This window comes from Chanodichthys erythropterus, chromosome 24 (genome assembly GCF_024489055.1).
Source record: "Chanodichthys erythropterus isolate Z2021 chromosome 24, ASM2448905v1, whole genome shotgun sequence".
Classification (NCBI taxonomy): domain Eukaryota; kingdom Metazoa; phylum Chordata; class Actinopteri; order Cypriniformes; family Xenocyprididae; genus Chanodichthys; species Chanodichthys erythropterus.
In genome coordinates this window covers 19,509,312-19,515,311 of record NC_090244.1, presented here as the reverse complement: position 1 = coordinate 19,515,311, position 6,000 = coordinate 19,509,312, and positions in this window count along the sequence as shown.

The following is a 6,000-nucleotide window of genomic DNA, read 5'->3' as shown; positions in this document are numbered from 1 at the left end:
TGTGAACACAGAATAAGACACAACTGACAAATGCTTTGACTAGCTCTGTCAGTCACGGGAAAACCCCTTAACTGTTAAAAGGACAAGATATTGCAACAGATTTTTTATTCAGAACATATGACTGACCTGAAGGAAAATGCTAAATCTGAATGCAGGTAATAAACTCGCTCACTCGATCTCTTTCTCACAGTACTCTTCTACATAATACAGTAAGCTTCAACGAACAATATCAGTTGAGAACAAACAGTTTACATTGCTAAGAGTGGTTGCTAAGGTGTTGTGTAGTGATACACAGAATTGTTGGGTGAAGTGGTCATAACTGTGTTTTATCATGAATAAAACACATCTATTGACCAATCAGAATCAAGGACAGGAACTAATCGTTTTATAAACACACAATATAAACCAAAATAAACCCAATTGATAATAATAATAATAAAGACACTGTTTTAATATTGCATTTAACCGCTAATTTCATTTTTTCTCATCTTTTTAGAGCACTGGCTAGAGTAGGATAAAAAGAAAAGAAAACTGAAATCATTATCCCTTGGAAGCAGTCAAAAAGAAAAATACTTTTTCAGAGCAAAAACAGCTCTTCTTTTCATTTATTTTAGAATAATTTCAAGCCCAAGAAAATTTAACTCTGTACATTTCCATGCCCAAAGCCAAATCGAAGCATATATCAAGAATGAAAAGATCATTTTAAACACATAAACGATCAGTCTGCAGTTTTTGTTATGCCAAAAGTCTAACTGAAAATAAGGCCCATATAGACATATTCTTTCATATTTTGGCTGTAAACTTTATCTGAAGGGTGTCCTGTCTGGGGGCCTGCGCTGTCCTCTTCAAGTGCTCTCTTGATTTGAAATATTGTCTTACATAATGAGGGAGAAAAATAGAGCGGCTCTGCACTCCTGCGCCAGTGTCAGTTTAATCAATCATTTTTAAACACAGGCAGGCATGGAGTGTCTCCCGCCCGGCATCCGCCGCATCCTTCCCCTGCTCCGGTCTAGCACGGCGGCAGCAATTCATCATCACTCAAAAAATGAAAGCACCGGTGTATCAGACTCGTCCTTGCCTCTTCTTGGATTTAAACACAAGGGTGGGGGCTGATGGGAAGGGTGGCGGTGGGCCGATGGTGGGATATGATCGGTGATGTAAGAAAGGAGAGTTTTCCCTGTGCTCTCTTTTTCTACCTTGCGCTGTCTTTCCATCTCCTTTGCTCTACTTTCCTCGGTGGTGCTTCACGGCATAGAATTTTGAAAGCGCGGGACGAGGGAGGTCAAAGGCCAGGATGGCGAGAGGTCAAAGGGCCGGCTCGGAACTTGAATGGGGGCAATGAGGAAGTGGGCCTCATCTTGCAGACTTTTCCCTGTGGAAAGTTCGGAATGGGCAGTTTATAAGTCTCACACACTCAATTACACTGAACGTCCTTTCAACATATGAATTTTGGATCCATCGGGATTGTCCATTGGGTTGGAGAGGAAGTCGTTGCAGGTGAAAGGGTCAGCCTGTCTATTTTCCATGGAAAAACATAGGTGGTAAATTTTACACATTTGGGACGTTCAGGCCATGAAAAGCAATTACAAACTGTGACGTCTTCTTCAAAGTGTCTTGTTTGTTGTTTTAACATGATGTTTGCGTTCTTTGGTCACACCCGTGTAGGTCAAAGACTTGTCGTCGGTTTGTATCGGTGCTTTATCTTACACTCCAACACATACAAACGCACACACACTGACATTTAAAACTGGTCTGTAGATGTTCCCACATTATCCCTTGTGGATCATCCCCCTCTGCATTTTTGTGTCGGGAAATGTCGCCCCGCGGACTAATTATCCCCACGTAAATGCATAAACATGACAGGCTGTGATTCTGCTTTCTTTTCTCACTCCTCATCAGGTTCTCAACCAGCCTCGAGACTGTAAAGCTGTTTATTTTTCCACCGCTGGTAAAGAGCGTGGCACAAGCCGACCAGATCTGCCGGTCATATGGTGACGAAATAATTCACTAGCACTCGTTTCGCTTGATTCATTTGTATCAGTGCTTAATTTCAGGGTATGAAACACTCTTAGTCTTTGAGAGAAGACTTTGATGAAGTGCTTGACAATGTGAACAAAGTAAAACCTCTAATAAAATCAATCATAAGCGTAAAATCCCCATGTAAACAATGCGCTGATGAAAGCTTAATGTTTGTACGCTGTAATGATTTTTATTATACAGCAAGACGTCAAACTTGGACTACACTGAAAAAAACAAAAACAAACAATAACTCTAAATTGTTACAGAAACAACTTATTTTTCACATATTTTACATTGTTGCAGCACCTCTCTCCCCAGTCTGTCAGTAACACTCATTTTCTATAAAGCTCCTCCTTCTGAAAAGCACAATGTGCTCTGATTGGTTTGTTGGACCAGTATGTTATGATTGGTCAATGTTTTGAGTGTGTTTCGGAAATTTCCCGGCGCTTACCATAATCACGTTAGATCCGGGGTGAAAAAACAATGGCTACATCTGTAATCGCATAATTACTAGTAAGCAAAAAAACTAGTAATGTAACAAAACAGTATGTAACAAAAATAGTATGTCCGAACTCACAGTGCTCATAAAACAGTAGGTAAAAAGCTACCAGATGACCAACTACTTTCGGCGAGATTCTGAAGTGTGCATACGATGGACACTTTACTATCCCGTGAGGCCATGGGAGAGAATTTATGAATGGCAGTGAAGCGATGTAACTGACACCGGTGGATGTAGTACGTCCACACTACATTCATACTACACACATTCATACTATATAGAATGTACTTGTTAACAGTTGCTAAGTACTTTTTCTATCAGAGAGTAAATGATTTCACACATAGCTTTGTTTATAAGTAAAGCATTGAATCATTCATTCAAGTGATTCTTTTAAAACACTGATTCAGTCAGGAACAAAAAAAAAACTACCTGATTACTTGCTGCCTCATGCTGATATTCAGAATAAAACAACACTCTTGCTCATGTAATATTACTTAAATGTATTTAATTGAATGCTAAACATTATAGAATATAAAATTAGGTCAATTTATTTTGAAAAAAGAGACTATATTTACCTAAATTTGTGTGTAATACTTAATAGTGTTATGTTGTTAGCTTAGCAACATGCTAACAACAAACCAGAGATGCAGTGACTTTGTTGTTTCTGCTTGTGGTCAAGTGATAGCTGTTGTTTTTAAAAATGAAGTAATATTATCCCCAGCCTCTCATTATGATCTTATGCTCAAATCACTCAAGCACACATTAGTTTATTCACAAGCCATTCTATTGTATTCAGGCAACATTAAGATGCTTTGTCATTGTTTTACAGTCAATTCCTTTTTAATTTACTTCTCAAAGTCAACGCTGACCACAGGCATCTCAAGATCTTCTCAACCTCTTCTGTAACCAGCCTCCTGCTTCAGTTTATAGTAAAATATTGAGGAACGGTGAGATTCTTGTGGTCAATACATTTATTGCTAATGGCATGTGGAGACAAAGCAGCAGGACATTTGGAGAATTACACTCAATTGTGTTTGTTACGAAAAAAAGTATGTAATGTCTTAAATGGATGTTGGTAGTTCTTTTTCTGAATCCCTCCCTGGACTGTTTGGATTTGTGTAAACCTCCAGAAAAGAGGGATGATTGAGAGGAATTCGAAGTCATATTTTCTCATTATTTTGTTTACCGGCTAAGGATGGGACCAAATGTTTGGAAGTCTGTATAAACTCTGCTTCCAAAGGAAAGTTGAGGGATTTTACATAAAGAATGACACAATAAACAGCTCTTGAATTGATGGAGGTTTCTTCCATAAATGGCTTTCGATTGTTGATACTCTTAAAACCAAATCACTCAGTTTAGTCAACATTAAATCATAACTGGCCATGTCTTAAAACACATTGTTGGTCTTACTCGGCACAATTCATCAGTTCACGTTATTCCAAAGAAAAATAATGTTTGTCTTCATAATCGTCATCAAAATGTAATAAATTGTTCCACGTCTAAAACTGAAGGATCAAGTTTTAGCTTGAGGCTGCATTAGCTCCTGCCGGTAGATGCTGTTACTACACCATCTGGACCCAAAAAGCATCTGATACACAATGATGCCGTAATGTTTCACTAATAATTACTGCAGGCAGAAAACAAAAGAATACACAAGTATCATCAGCAAAACTTGAAATGGCTCAGCAATTTACTGCAGAGCAAGTACTGTATGCAAACAAATATTAGTGTCACTGTCACTTGATGGTGGATCTGGTGAAGAAGCTGTCAGCGATCAAAGTATTGATTTTGAAGACGTTGAAAACTATAGTTTTGAGAATATGGTTGAAATTGTGAATGTGCCAGATGCTGAATGTACTGGGGAAATGAGTACTGGGGCTTAATGGTTAGAGAGTCAGACTGGTAACCCAAAGGTTGCGGGTTTGACCCTCAATAATGGCAGGAAATGACTGAGGTATTCACATGTCAGTTTTACTTTCGTACTTTTGTCACGTTGGGCCAGGTAGATGAAGATGATGGAAGAGCAGGGAGAGTGGATCTTAATATCATCCGTAAAAATGATTAATTAACAAAACAAAGAAGATATTCCAAAATACAGGAATCGCAGGAGTGCAAAACCTAACAGCTTTGGCTTAAACTCAAGACCAATACAGGACAATGAACTGAACCAAACTCAGGGATTAAATACACAGGAATAAATTACAAACTTAACCAGAACCTGGACTGGAGGGCTGAGGCGGAATCGTAGGCTTGAAAGATCAAAATGGAGATGGGAGCCAGGCAGACTGGGGCGGTGCTGATGGGAGTGAGGACAACGGTAAAGCCAGAGGGAAGGAACAGCCGGGTGGAGCCAAAGGCGTTGATGGACGAGGTGCAGCCAGAAGTCCATCGTGCAACCAAGGTGATGACTGGCCAAGGCAGAGCCGGAGGGATGACGGACCATGGTGGACCCAAGGGAGTGAGGAGCCAAGGTGAAGCCGATGAGTCGGAGGGCCAAGGTGGAGTCCAGGGCTTGGAGGCTTGAGGTAAAGTCAGGGGATCAAAGCACCAATGCGGAGCTGGCGACCGGAAGACTCAAGGCAGATCCAGGGGAAGATGAGGGACTGAAGGGAGCCAGTGGAGGAAACAAAGTCCATAAATAAGTGGACAGAAGGACTGGTTGTTTAACATGCTCATTTAAGCCAGTCCAGAAAAAGGAAATCAATGTGCTGTCAGGGTAATGTGTATGGTTTGCTAGGTCCAGGAATTCACAGGTATGGTCCTCGAGGGACCGGTCATTCTGGGTGAAGAAGAGGAGGAGGAGGTGAACTGCTGGAAGATCCATAATCTTTTCTAAGGTCCTGTATTCTGTCACGTTGGGCCAGGCAGATGAAGATGATGGAAGAGCAAGGAGAAGTGAATCTAAATAGCAGCCATTAAACTTTATTAAAAAACAAAACAAAGAAGATAATCCAAAATACGGAAATCGCAGGAATACAAAACATAACAGCTTTGGCTTAAATTCAAAAACAATACAGGACAATGAACTAAATCCAGGGCTTAAATACACAGGACTAAAAAACAAAAAAACAACCAGAACCAGGTGTGCAACATCATTAGTAACCATGACAACAAATGAAGAGCAAAGGGGAACAAAGGAAACAGGAACAGAACACAGGTGATAAAGAAAGAAAACCTAACTTTCAAAATTATTTTATTTCAATTAGTTGCCAAGTTTTTCATATAATATTTTTTTTTCTATTTTTTATTTCAGCTTTATTTCAATTACCAAAAAATGATTATCCAAACCCTCTCCAATCACCTGACTCTGTCGTGGTACGCTACGCCCATTTTTATATAAATATTTATTGTGGTGTATTCACAGGTATGAATATCTGACCTGTATTTCAGCATGATTTACTCTTTGAATAACCACAACCTCGCCCTTCATACGATACTAAACAAACAATGTCAGATAACTCATAAAACCTGTCCTATATGCA